Consider the following 14631-nt stretch of genomic DNA (forward strand, 5'->3'; position numbering starts at 1 on the left):
ACCCCTCCTCCAACATGGCCTGCATACTCTATAGAGTTCATCCAACAGTTGCCTCAATCAGTAGACACTAAATAAAAGTGCGCACTTTAGGTATTCAAAGCATATTCATGAATGGGTTCTATGCTTACCTTCAATCCTTTTCCATGCTGCAGACACAGTGGATTTTTCTAACGCAGATCTGTTCATATCGCCCACCAACTTAACAACCTGCCTGATGGGGCCTTCCAAGTCTTGCCAAGTCTAGCTATTGCCTTCTTAGCCAGCTCCCCTTGCTCCAAACACACAAACACAGCTACATCCAGTTCCTCACACACCAGGGTTTCACCTGCTTCAGGCCTCTCAGTCAGACTAGTCCTTCTGTGTAAAGTGCTATTCTTCCTTCTTTGATAGTTAACATCTACTAAATGGCTTACTTATCATTCAGTTCTCAATTATTAAGTATTTCTTCTCTCTGGAAGTCTTCCCTGATCCTCTAAATTCACATCGCACCTGATACTTCCCCTTTGCAGTATTTTCCACAGTTAAAATTAATTTATGTAATTACTGAACTAATTTCTATTGACCTGTGGAAACCGCTTTATAATGACTGGGACTTGACTTCACTTACCGCTGCAGCATAGAGCTTCGCTAGGATCCTGGCATATAATAGGCACTCGAGAAACATTCTTTAATAAACAAGTAAATAAACACAAAATATGATACAGTTTGCCTCTTTATCCCCGCACCCCTCCCCCCCCCCTTTTTTTTTTGCCGAGGCATCTTAAGTATTTGGTAAAATATAGGTCACAAGTATCTCAAAACACTTACACCACCAAGATGCATAATTGCCCCAGGGATGTCCAGATGATTCTCAGTCCCTGATCCTTTATAACTTCCCTCAGTCACATAATTGAGCAGCAACAACAAAACCAAAAGACCCTGGAGCAGTGCATGGGAGTGAAAGACAACATTGCTGAGAAATCTGTCCTTCCTGAATGCCCTCTCCCCTCAGCTTCCAGGCTTCCGTATTCTCTGGAATCCCTTCTCCCTTCTGACCTCTCTCTCTTGGCTTCCTTCCCAGGCTTATTGACCTAGGTTTGTCCTGTAAATGTTAATGGTCTGTTCATGGACCTATTTTTGGAGCTTTCTCTTCTCATTCTGAGTTTTAGATTTATATGTCCAGCTACCTCCTACACCTTGCCCTCCTCCCCCAGAAACCTTAGATCATGTAAAAAATAACTTTTCCTCTTTATTCTCCACTCTCAAACAAAAACAAGATAGAACAAAAATCTTCTTCCTTCCCCTGGTTCTCCACCTCAGAGAATGACACCACTTTGGTTTCTTTGTGATTCAAGTCATGCAACTTTGAGTAATCCTTGACCATGTCTCAATCCCTACAACTAATTAATCACCAAGTCCTACTACTATCACCCTCTAAATGTCTCTCAAACCTGCCCACTCCCCACCACCATCACTGCTACTACTTGGTGTCACCATTTTTCTCCTGGACAACTGTAACGACTTCTTATTTATGAAGATAAGAAGATATCATATCTTCTTATGCCCCTTTTTTTGCTCTAACTATAAGCCAATTTCTACCTTATGGCCAGAGTGATATTTCTAGAATAAAAATCTGACCCCGCCATTTCCCTGTCCAATGCATCACTGATTCTCCTTTGCTCTTTATACTGTATCCAATAGCACAGCCTGGCATTCTCCCTCTGCTTCTTCCCATAAACCTCTGTGGTCCAGCTATTCTGAACCACTTGCTTCCTCAACATGATTTCTGTTATCTCTGGGTTTTACATGTGTTCCTCTTTCTGCCTCTCCATTCCTACTTGATTGTCAAGTGTTAACATAAATATTAACTTTTCTGTAAAGATTTCCAGATTCTTGGGTTAGGGTAGTCAATCCTCCTCTGCACACAGGAGGAACAGCAACTCATAGCTATCAGCCACCTGTGTTACCCCAATGCTCCCTCTAGAGTACTCATCTCTTTAATCTCTTGTGATCTTCGGCTCTCATGCCCTCCCCTCACTGTTGCTAATTATTAACAGTTCGTGTTTTTTTGAGTTCACACTAAACACGTGATTCCTTTGCTCAAAAAACTTCAACCTTAAACTCTTCAAGGTAAAGAAGTCAAACAAAACTGACCATATGTAAAAGGGCTAATTCAAATGTCATTTGTACCTTATGTTTATTTAGATTTAGAAGATATGAGTGTAGATTTTATTTTACATGGGCAGAGAGGAAAACAATAAATTATGGATAAGACTTTGAAATGAAAACAGATATTAAACACAATGCTCAAGGCATATTATGTGATCCTCAAGGCTATTAGTCTGTGGAAGGGCCCATGTTCACCTTGCTCATCACTGCCAGCCCCAGTGAAACAGTTGTTGAAAGAATGGGTTATAACTATAAAAGCTACATATAATCAGCAAAAACCAAACTGCAGAACTCATTGTTTGAAATATCTCTTTCCTTGATACCTCATTGATGATGTATGTCATCTGAAACAAGAAATTTCTTTGATGAAAGATAGACATATTAAGGCATCTCTTACAAAGTCAACTGTGTGTATGGGTTGAGTATTGAGAGAGTATAGAACTGAAGAAGGAACAGCTGCACTGCAGTAGATAACCACTAGACTGGCACTTAGAAAGCTCCACCCCATGGGACCTTCACAAGTCTCCTATCCTTTCTGCAACTTGGTTTCATTTCCAGAGAGTCTGGGATAGTCACACTTACCTTGTGAGGTTTGATGTGAAAGATGAAGGAAATAACATTTTTGAAATCACACATCTCATAACAGATACTCATAAATATCAGTTTTATTATTTATTTCATAAAACAAGACTCCTCTCATTGGTGAACTCAACAGTTGGCAGGAGAGATAAGCACATACATACATACATAATAAACAAAGAGGTCATGTGGGATGGAATCTGAGCCTCCAGGAAAGAGAAGTACTTTCATGGAGTGGACTGTCCTAAAAGTAGAAAATAGTGTATAGTGCTACAGTGAGAGCCTGCCATCTCTCAAGTACTCCTCTCCTCCTTTCTACTCCACTCGTGGCTCCCAGCCCCTGACCTGGGCTGATGAGCTTCTATCAGCTGGAATCTCTGATTTGTTAAGCCAAAAGTACAATATACTCCAGGTAAAACCATTGGAAGCCTTTCTGCTGTTTCTAGTTGTAAATATAATAGTGAGTCTCTCTCTTAAATATAATTTTATCTATACTAATAAGGCCAAATGAAGATGTCAAATCATTAAATATAACTCAATCCCCTAAGTCTTCAGGTGATTTTCTTTTGAAAAGTTCATTTCCTCAGAAATTTATTTTTCCCTCTACTACCTTTCCTAATTCCCCATCCCCTCATCTGTCCTTCCAGGCCAGATATCTGGCCTTCAGTAGAATGGGAAGCACACCCTTCACTCGATATGTGCCTTGTCTTCCATATAAGTTAGGTGCTGGGCAAAGAAAGAAGTTTATGCACTAGCCCTAGCACTACCGGAGCTGGGCAGGCACCTGTAAGCCCTTGCCTTCTCTGATCTTTTAAAATGAAATGTACTCCCCATATTGCATATGCCCCCATTCCCTAGCATTCACCCACCCAAATATACACCCCAACTCCATTCAATGGATTTCTATTCATCTTTTAAGACAGAACTTATCACCTCTTCTGAGAAACTGTCCCAAATACCCTCTGAGAAATATTGTTCATTTTGGCCACTCTTTATGAGCCTGTGGGTACACACTAGTGATATTCACAGTAATGTCTAATATTTTGTTTCCTCACACTACCATCTACATGATGTAGAAACACAGCCCCTGCCAAGAATTCCCACAATGACCTTCTGGCTGTTCCCTATGTCTCACAATGCCTCATATGTGCTCTTGGATAAATCTGCCTCCAGTGGAAACCCAGTCTCCACCTCTGTTCTGGCAGTCTTTTCCATCATGCTCTACTGCTTTTCCCCTGAAAACTGTGGTCTCTCTAGAGTCATCTCATGATCTTGTGAACTCCACAGCCTGGAGATACTCTAGAGACACTGTAATCTCCACAGGACTTGTTCACTACCTCAGTACCCCAATATACCAACACTAATGTATTTGAGCAATATTCCCAAAGTGTTCTCCCAGAATGGAGTTTTATAGAATACCACATATGTTCTATAGATTTTTTTTAATCCTGGATTCCATGGTTAAGTAAGTCGAGGGATTCTATTTTTTTTAAAGATTTTATTTATTAATGAGAGACACAGAGAGAGAGAGAGAGGCAGAGACAGGCAGAGGGAGAAGCAGGCTCTATGCAGGGAGCCCAACATGGGACTCAATCCCTCGTCTCCAGGATCAGACCCTGGGCTGAAGGCAGGGCTAAAGTGCTGAGCCACCTGGGCAGCCAGTTGAGGGATTCTAAACTATTGTTTCTCCAAATGTGGTCCTTAGACCAGCAGGATCAGCATTGCTTGGTATCTTCTGAAAAATGTAGAAACTCGGCTCTACCCAAGACCATAATTTTAACAAAACTCCCAGATGAATCATATACACATTAAAGTCTGGAAAGCCCTGCTCTAAATCAAACAAAATTAAGCATGTTTCTTTATGTAAATTCCTCAGAGCCTTTGATATGCTAGTATGCAGTATAAATTCCAAAAAGTATGCAAGGCTAGTGTTTTGCAGTGCACATTTTGAAAAATCTTGTATTAGAACTTCAACATGCCCAGTAGTACTGTGGTCAGGGACTGCTTTGGAGATAAAATTTTCTCTTTGACCTTGTTGACTGCAAACATTTTGTTTTAAATTTTATTTTTTTTATTATTTATTTATTTATGATAGTCACACAGAGAGAGAGAGAGAGAGAGAGAGAAAGAGGCAGAGACACAGGCAGAGGGAGAAGCAGGCTCCATGCACTGGGAGCCCGACGTGGGACTTGATCCCGGGTCTCCAGGATCGTGCCCTGGGCCAAAGGCAGGCGCTAAACCGCTGTGCCACCCAGGGATCCCCACATTTTGTTAATGATATGCTGATAAATGTTTACTAACCAGCTCTCCAGGGGACAAAACGGCTCTTATCTGCTTGACAATTTCTATGGTGTAAATATTCCAACCATGGCTAGTTTCGAGCTACCACAGTAATGGCACTAGAAAGAGATGAATATGGACAGCTCTTATAAGCCATTATGAATTGGCATGAGAACTCCACTGGTTAGGTTAACACTCCAGCTGTGCAACCTGCACCCCAATGATCCATGCATATTTAAATAGAACATGTAGTCCAATTGTACTTCCCTCTTCCACTCACCCATCGGTGACAGATACCAGACTGTAATGAGAATTATCTTTCCATGACTAAGGTTTTCTTAGTGGGACCAACCCCATCATGCCCTTTCCTCATCATTCTTCTCTCAGAATGAGCTCTCTCATGAGGGCCCTCATTCTTCCATTTCTGTAGTACCTCTTTCCCCATTTCTGCAGTACCAACTCCACCAATTTACCAGATGTGGCCTAAAAGTTTGCCTCTGGCTGAGAAACAAATACACAGAGCTGGCGCTCTCCCAGTACCTTGTTGGGGCCTTCCTGAAGCAAACATCTGATGCATTGTTATAACTGGTTGCACTTCCCTTTCACTGGTACACCATGAGTTTGTTCAGGAGAGATACCTTACATGGACCAGTTTTCTATTTGGTGCCAGAACCTGGCCTAGGAAGGTGCTTGAGGAGTATGAATAAATGCAAGACCACATCCTCATGGTACAACCTGTACTCTTACCTTCCCTATACCTAAATTTCACTCCCCTGCCCATTGTTTCAGCCCTAGACCATTACAACTAATTAAAGAAAAAGGAAACATAACTTCCTTACTCCTGGCTACCTGAAGTGTGCCTAAAGACTTTTTCCCAGCAGGCTGTTTTGAAGTCAAGTGCAACCACAGGACAGACATGGTAGAAACAGAAAAGTTCATTTCCCTTTTTGTCCCAACCAGTTTGGAAATGACTTCTGATTCTGGCCTGCACAGTTCCTTCGTTTCTGAAACATTTAGCATCTCTCTTTCTGTGGGCTTTCTTAAGTTGTTTTAACTGCAAAATTCACATACAAAGTATTTCAATACAGAGAACCAAGCATATAGAGAAAAACTCAATAGGGAAAATCTTCCAAGAGCGGGACTAGGATAATTCCTATGAGGGAATGGTCTGTAGTGCTCCTTAAACTCCATACAGTCTGACTGTCCTAGGGATCTGCGATCAACCATGGTGTCTGGGAAGTGCTGGTCTAGCTAAGAGAGCCTTAAACAAAAGCTGTTTTCTGTAGTGAGAGAACCAGATCTTAGCAGCTGCCTCAACACTAAGACTCCTGAGTTGCCTTCTGCATCTCTAGAAGGACTTGGGCTTATAGATATAGTACTCAGCTGGATCTAAATTTCTCTGCTAACAAGAATCTGCATTTAGGAACCTCTATCAGAGCCAGAAAATGATTATATGGGAAGAAGCTGGAGATCCCTGGTCATAATATTGTACAATTAAAAATGAAAGGAGATGGTTTACCGTGTAGGTTTTACCTTCCATCCTGAGCCAGTATCTCAACTTTGTGGCCATAAGGGGTCCACTCCTAACTCCTATTAGAGCTGTTCAACACATACTTGCTGAGCTTTTACTATGGATCAGACCCTTTGGACTACACTGAGATAAGTAAGAGTTAGTCTTATCCCATAGGGAATAGAGTGGGAAGTGGCATGGCCAGGTTCATCCAATAAGTAAGTGACAAGGTAAAGATAAAAGTATAGACTTCTAGATTCCTCGGCCCAGGGTTCTCTTCCTTTATGGATTGTTCTTGGGAGCTATCCCCTGTATAACTATTAACGCTTCTCAGTTTGAATCTCTGCATGTGTCAATCTATGTCATATTAGATTTTCCATAGTCTGTCTTATATCCTAAATAGTTGTGAATCGATTTACTAAACATATTTACTGCTTCCAGCCTTTTGATGAAGCTGAAAGTGAAATCGTATTACCATCTTTTTCACAGGAAGGGAAATTTTCATTCATTTATTCATTCAACAAATACTAAGTACCAATCATGTGTCCAATACTATCCTAGGTACTTGGGAAGCAGAAATGGGGAAGGAAATGGAACCTCTGTCATTTGGTGTTTATACTGCATAAGATTAAATGAAAATAAATAATAAACATAATTTAAAAGTTGTACATAATATCCAAAGAGGATAAGCACTATCATTTTATTTTTGTTACTCATGCCATTCCATCCTATTACCAGGCAATTTGCTTTCAAAGGAACCTTTGCAAAATGCAAATCTCACCATGCTACCCTTCTGATTAAAAACTCCTATTGTTCCCACTATCTTCAAACTAAAACCCATGGTTCTGACCCCTGCTTAACCCTCCAGCTGGGTCCTTATCAGAGATCCCTTTGACACCTAGCTGTAAGGTATACCATGCCCATGGATACATTATGCTGCTTTATGTTTTTCAAAGGATGTGAAAGAAAAATCTGTCACTCATTCCTCTGGTTCTGCATTGTACTCTATCCCTCATGAATCCTTTGTAGAACTTAAAAAAACTGTGTACCACTATGACTCAACCCCCACTTCCATGTTGGCCCCTAAAAGGCATGGATTATGTCTTTTTATACCTCGGATCTATACATAAAACACGTCCAATACATATTTTTTGATTGGGAAAACTAAAAAATGGTTGGGTTGCCTAATTGGCCAATCTGTGATCCAGTGTTACAACATGGGAGATCTTTAATTCCTGGCCAGTGAGAACCAGGAGGCATCTCATTTTAAAGGTTATGTGTATTAGTTAGGTCAGGAACTGGTTAAATATGCCCTATAGGCCAAATCTCACCTAACAACTATTTTTGTAAATTGAGTTTTATTCGAACACACTCTCAGGCATTTACATATTATCTCTGGCAGCTTTCACTCTAAAAGTAGAGTGAATTAATGCAACAGGGACCACGTGGCCTCTGGTATTTATTTATACGAAAATATTTTAATTTACATGTTTTTTAAATAAATTTTTATTTTACTATTTTCACATTTTTATTATTTACTATTTTACATTTTTACTTTCATTGTTTACATAAGTATTTACCTTCTGACTCTTTACATATAAAGTTTGCTGACCTCTGATACAGGCTATGCCAGACAGAGTTGGTTTGATTAAATTTCTAAAATGTATACAATTAGCATAACTACTCCTTGGTTAGTTCATAAATAGGTGTGGAACAGACATGCAATCATTGCTTATTGGGCAAATGAGTCATAGCATAGGCCAAAGGAGATCCATCAAAAGACACAGTGCTGCTTCATGCAGCTCTTTTCTAAGGAAGGCACTTTTTTCCTTTCTGACAGGATTTATATGATTTTGTTCAACATTAGAGCTTGATGCCTTAAATGAATAATTCTTTAAGGAGATTGTACCAATGGGCATATAAAAATATCATGGACAGGCTTCAATGCATTCAACCTGTATTTATTGAGCACCCACTACATAATAATCGTGATGTATTATGATGATAATACTTCTTATACTAAGCTCAATATTTTAAAAAGTACTCCTATAGATCAAGTTAGCTGGGAAGTAAACTCTGAGATGAAGGTTAGCATACAGAAAGAATATTAGGCAGTGCTTTTAGGACTCAAATCTGTGGGAGATGGAAAGGGAGATTTCCGGAAAGGGAGAAATTGGGTCACAATATAGTCACAACAAAAGCCTTTGCTGACTCCACAGGGAAACTAGAAGGCTGTGTGTTCTTTCAGAATTCCCACAGTTGGGGTGAGGAGGCTAGTTTTAATGTCTCTGCGATGACCAGTCAGTCCTTGGAGGCATACTGTCTATGGGAAGGGGCATCTCTGTAGTAGATGGAAGTTCCTAGAAAAGACTAACAGTTGAGGCCTAGAAGCTACTTAAACTAACTCCTAAGAGGATCATGTAAATAGTGCAATTCTGTGTCAACAACACTCCATTGTGTGCCTCACAGATTCCCTTTATATAAGGTCTGAGATCAGCTCCTCCTGGATTCTTTGGGGTCCTTATTCCCAGTATAAAGTTATAAAAGGAATGATAGTGGGAGAAATGGGAGCCTCTGTTGCTTCAGCTGATCTTTAGGCCTCAACTGCTACTAATAATCTCCATCCTTCACTACCTATCCTAGATGCCCTTTACTCTCAGCTTGCACCTCTCCTATCTAGATGGCATGACCCAGACCCCCTTGTCTAAGGGGTCTGACCTTTCTCAAGCCCTGGCTGCTATATTTGTACATTTACTATTAAAATTAGGCAAAGGGGTGTTGAGAGAGTCCAAGTGCAAAACATATTTTCCCTGTCCCTATTAGGTGCTAGAAGCCTTATCTCTTCCTGATTCATCAAGTTCAGATGCCCCTGACATGATGGTAGCTCGTCTCCTTGCCTGTTGGCCCCCTGGCTCAAGGAGCACAAAATACCCAGATATCAGCTAAAGGTCAGTGTTCAATGAAACTCCTAAGTTCCCTAGTGCAAGCTTCTCTTCAGGACCTAAAAAACCTACAATGCCCAAAGTTGTGGAAACAGGAAACACTAATTCCTTCAAATGTTTTTTTGTTTTGTTTTTTTGTTTTGTTGTTGTTGTTTTGTTTTGTTTTTTGTTTTGTTTTTTTTGAGACTGAGGCTGAGATGGACCAGTCCTCTTCCCTCTTGGTTCTCAGACTTATGTATCCTACCTATTGGGGACACAGTAATCATTTGCCTCTCTGACCTTACCTCATTATCACTGTTTCACCTTTTTTCCTTCTGAGCATTAAGAACCACACCCTGGCCTCGATTATTTGGGGATCTTATCATCCCATTGCTATTAGTGAACATAATATCTAAATTCTCCAAGTGTTAGTTACAGTCTTTAGAGAGTGCAATCGTGGAGTTCCAGTGCCCTTCTTTCTAGTAAATTTCATTGCTTTGAGACATGGTGCATCCTCTGGGTTCTTCCACTAAATACAACCAGCTGGTGAGTTTTTTAGCCTTACATGGTACATTTCTAGCCTTACACTATATTCTAGCTTCCTCTTTTTTTTTTTTTTTTGAGACTTTTGATCCACCATATGCCATAACACTTCTGGTATTTTTGCCTTACTTAATTCAAGCCATCAGTATCTCCATGCTTCTAAGAGCTACCTAACAGCATATTAAAACCATCTCCTGGGGGTCTTACCAGGTTGTTAAATCTTTAAGATTTAACACAGAAGAGTGTATCTATATTGATAAGCCCCCTCCCTCATTCAACTCTATGTTCCATCCTCCTTGATTCAGCTACTTCAGAATCTATTCCCATATGTATGCTATTCTCCTATGGGTGCATGTTCCTCCTATATTTGGTTATAATTTCTGTTGTCCCTCTGAATTTCCCTGGCCAGTTTATCTAGACTTTGGATGCAAACATTATATGAAGTCTGCCTCCAATGAAGGGAACAGTAACCTTGGGAGAGGTGGCTCTTTTCTTGAGCCAAGAGCAATACCTGAAGAGAGCTAATACCTGGGTGTTGTCAACCAGTAGAACTCCCAACATTTGGAGGAATACGTTCTTCAGTAGTAAAGGGGGCTGGTTCCGAGTGGCAAAATCTGATGTTCACTACAAGTGATTTCTAACAGCTCCTCTATGACCACATGAAAGTAAGACCCATCTCCTAGGAAGTTAGTTCCTGGCCGCACCAGATCTAATAGATACAAAACTTTCTTAGGGGAACATGTTGCAATCAGAGTGTTTCAAGAGACAGAGACATTAGGCTCCATCTTTATGTTATGATGAGGAAACTGAAGCCTAGGGGTTAGACTTGCCCCCTGAGTTCACGGAGATGACACTTTGGATTGATCCCAACCCCTGTTCCAGAAATCTCCTTCATACAGCTCATTCTCAGTTTGCCTTTCCATACTCTCCATACAATCCCAGAGGGGATACATAAACCTTGAAATAAAGATTCTTGAGCTCCCAAATCTTCATCCAATAAACTGTAAACCAGGAGTGGAGAGGGATTAGTCACCCAACAGCATGCTATTTACCAATGGCCCAACTACTGCAGACAAGTGTGACAATGCCAGCCCCTGGTATGCAAAGTGCCAGCTAACTGTCCTGCAGAATAGACCTAGAAGGAACTAGGAAGTGACCCTATCCAATCTCCTCATTTGACAGGGGCAAAGGACTTGTCCCAAATCACACTGTAAATTTTAATAGACCTGAGGACAAAATAAGAGACAGAAAAAGTAAAGTCCTTTCCTCCAATAGTTAACCACAAATGCTGGAAGGAGCACATCTAACTTCCATAATGGGAGATAGCAGGAACAAAAGCCACTCCAAACCATACCTGCAGGTAGAATTCACTGCTGTTTCCTGTCAGTTAAAATGCCCTTCGGCAGGACAGTTAACAGTTGCTGGCGGTATTCTACAAAATGGAGGATGGAAGAAGACACTAGATTAAGTTCAGTATTTTTCAGTGACCCTATCGCAAGATGTGTGTGTGTGTGTGTGTGTGTGTGCGCGTGCGTGTGTGTGCGTGTGTCACTACCAGAAGCCCGGAACTGCCTCTCTTCCCTGAGGTATTAGGTCTCATGCTGTCACATGAGAGAGGCCAAATCAACCATCCACAGCAAAGTCCAGATTTCATTTCACGTTTCCCAAGAGCAGAAGGCCACCTTTAAGGTGACCCTGGGTACATAGTCGGGTCTTGATTATTATACTCTAGAGCAGAAATATGATATGTTTGTAGGAAATCTCAGTACACTAATTAGGCTTTGAGTCCCCAGGATGGGGGAAGATTCAAAACCAAGGTCTTGATGACAAACTTTGAGAAAACCTGAAGCTAAGTGGGTCATGGGTGCTGCCTTCAATTTTCTAAAGAGTAGCCATGGAGACCTGTATATGGCTCCAAAAACTCGAGTTAGAGTTATAGGGAGGCAGCTCTCAGGTCTTCCTAACTTGTGGCTTCCTGATATCTCAAGCTATTTAGCAATGCTGAGTGGCATAGCCTGTCCTTAGGTATATGTATTAAGTTTCTCAACCCTTCAAGTATTCAACAAACCATATGTCAGTAACACTGCCAGTGGGGTTTCTAAACCAGGAGAGAGTCTTCAAAAATTGTATGCCAAGGTACCTGCCAACAAGAGATTCTTCTATGCTGTTTGACTTGGTGGAGAAGCAGAAGGCCAAGAAGTGGCCCCAATAAATAATACACACTTATTTGGATGCCAGGAATTATAATATTCTTCTCTATCTCTGACCTGTGACTGGCACCTCCCTGGGCAGCACTGAGCTGACAATTATCTGTGCCCCTGCTAACAAATCTCAGGAATTATGACTCTATCTCAATCACAACATTGCAACAGTCCCCCTATTAACTTCCCTATATAAAACCCAAAAGTACCCCCCAAATTATCAAAATTTTCTATGACTTTTGATATATTAATTTACAGTAATTTAAATGACCACTCTCTTGGGGTACTTGGGTGGTGCAGTCAGCTAAGCATCTGACTTTTGGTTTCAATTTAGGTCATGATCTCAGGGTCCTGGGATCAAGCCCCACAGCAGCTCTATGCTCAGCATGGAGTCTGCTCAAGAGACTATCTGTCCCTGTCTGTCTCCCCTGTGCCCCTTCTGCTCTTGCTCCCTCTCTCCCTTTAAAATAAAATCATTTATAAATAGTAAAATAAAACAAATAACCACTATGTTATTTCCTCTCTCACATACAGTGACTTGAGCTAAAAAAACAGGGAATCCGGGATCCCTGGGTGGCGCAGCGGTTTGGCGCCTGCCTTTGGCCCAGGGCGCGATCCTGGAGACCTGGGATCGAATCCCACGTCGGGCTCCCGGTGCATGGAGCCTGCTTCTCCCTCTGCCTGTGTCTCTGCCTCTCTCTCTCTCTCTGTCTCTCTGTGTGACTATCATAAATAAATAAAAAATTAAAAAAAAAAAAAAAAACAGGGAATCCAGAGATCGTATTTCAAGAGAGTAATATGTCCTGGCTTCTGCTGACAGTAGTCATTTTAAGCACTAGATGTTTATGAAGAGGAAGAACCAACCTTTAGAGGATATTCCAGAGTCTAAAGTTCCAGTTAGACACTCTCAGAGGGGAAAATAGTTGTACCCAGGAATCCAAGCCACTCTTAATCCCACTTCTCACTTGTAGGGGAACCACTTAAAAGACAAAAAAAATAGCCAGTCATTCCTAAACATTAAAGCAATTCAGATAAAAAAAACTCATTAATTAAGGAACTGGTAAAAAAGATATGTTCCTGGCAGTTTGAAAATTGGGTTTATAAGGAGAGATAAAGAAAAGACCAGAGTTTGGCAGATAGCTAAATCCCAGGTCTCACACACATAACCAATACTTGGTGTTGAGAGATGAGCTAAGCTATTCCATGTAGCTGCTGCCTCTATATTCACTTTGTGTGGCCAAGTGACCTGCAGGGACCTTACACTGATATTAGCAACTCATGCTAGTGCATGCCCTGCATTGCAGCCAAGAGTCATAACAAATGTTAAGTTCATAATAGGCTGTCCATCCCCAACAGCCCTGTGAGCAGCAGTCCCCCTGCCTCCCAGGGTCTGTTTGTCTTATGTGCTACTTAAATAGGAATTCAGTGGTGCTCACCAATACCATACACTTTTTGTTTAAATTCATCAATCTAGCCCCAGTCCAGGAACCCCAAAGCACTCCACTCACATACTATAACAAAGGCATGAGCCTCAGGTACAACCCCTCCCCCCAGCACCCTATCTTGACCTCCTCATGCGGCCCCTCAAGGTGTGCCTGGTTCTTTTTTTCTAGAACCTCTGAGTAATCAACTTCTCTATTTCAATTTCTCTTGTGGTCTGTTGTTGAACTGAGGGTCACCATCCAGCACCCTGTGCTCCACTTGACAAATGTTAATTTAACACAGTCATAACCTTGGGTAAGGAGCCAAAAGTGAATGCATTTGGGACCCAGAGTCACCTGCAGTTCAGTGTTTCCAGACCCAGAAGATAAGAAGCATCTGCCATAGGCAGGCTGGCACCCAGTCTGGCAGTTTTATAGAAATATGGCTACTTCTTAGAGTCATAAAACACTCTGCGAAGGACTCTAAGAAACTCAGAGCAATTCCCTCATTTGACAGAGAAGAAAACTGCTTAGAGTGGTATGACATCTTGCCAACGTTCCTAAGGGAGTAATTGGCAGAACATGACTGGATCCCATTTTTTTCTGACCCCAAGGTCAGTTGTTTAATCCATCATAACACACCATCTCTCTAAGTGTCGCTTTGGGGAAAGCTGAAAATTTAGACAGCATTCTAAGGTAAAGTGAGAATTAAATACATCTTTTACTGTCATGCTTCTCCTTCTGTGACCGTCTCCCACATACAGGACCAGCAGGACCTGCTCTGCCTTCTGGCTGCTTCCATACTCCTCCAAATTCCTCACAGACTGGCTCTTCCATGAAGCTCATTTTTCTCCCTCTCTAGTCTTTATTAAAACATATTTCTTTTTAAAAATATTTTATTTATTTATTTATTTATTTATTTATTTATTTATTTATTTCACAGAAAGAGAGGCAGAGACATAGACAGAGGGAGGAGCAGATTTCTTGCAGGAACCCAACGCAGGACTCCAACCAGGACCCCAGGATCA

General features: G+C 41.2%; 1 long non-coding RNA gene across 10 annotated transcripts in view; it reads right to left on the reverse strand.

Moving 5' to 3' along the window:
• Positions 1–11498, reverse strand: part of LOC140601664 (uncharacterized) — a 364660-nt gene extending 353162 nt beyond the window's left edge. For 2 of the 10 annotated variants that reach the window (XR_012004668.1, XR_012004662.1), the window contains exons 1-2: positions 11336–11487; positions 5029–5126 (exon numbers count right to left, since the gene is read on the reverse strand). This is a non-coding gene — a long non-coding RNA (uncharacterized lncRNA). Of the gene's footprint in view, positions 1–5028; positions 5127–11335 lie in introns of all 10 variants that reach the window. The other 8 variants (XR_012004664.1, XR_012004665.1, XR_012004669.1 and 5 more) reach the window with 6 other exon arrangements.
• Positions 11499–14631: the final 3133 nt, after the last annotated feature.

Source organism: Canis lupus, chromosome 12 (assembly GCF_048164855.1).
Source record: "Canis lupus baileyi chromosome 12, mCanLup2.hap1, whole genome shotgun sequence".
NCBI classification, from domain to species: Eukaryota; Metazoa; Chordata; class Mammalia; order Carnivora; family Canidae; genus Canis; species Canis lupus.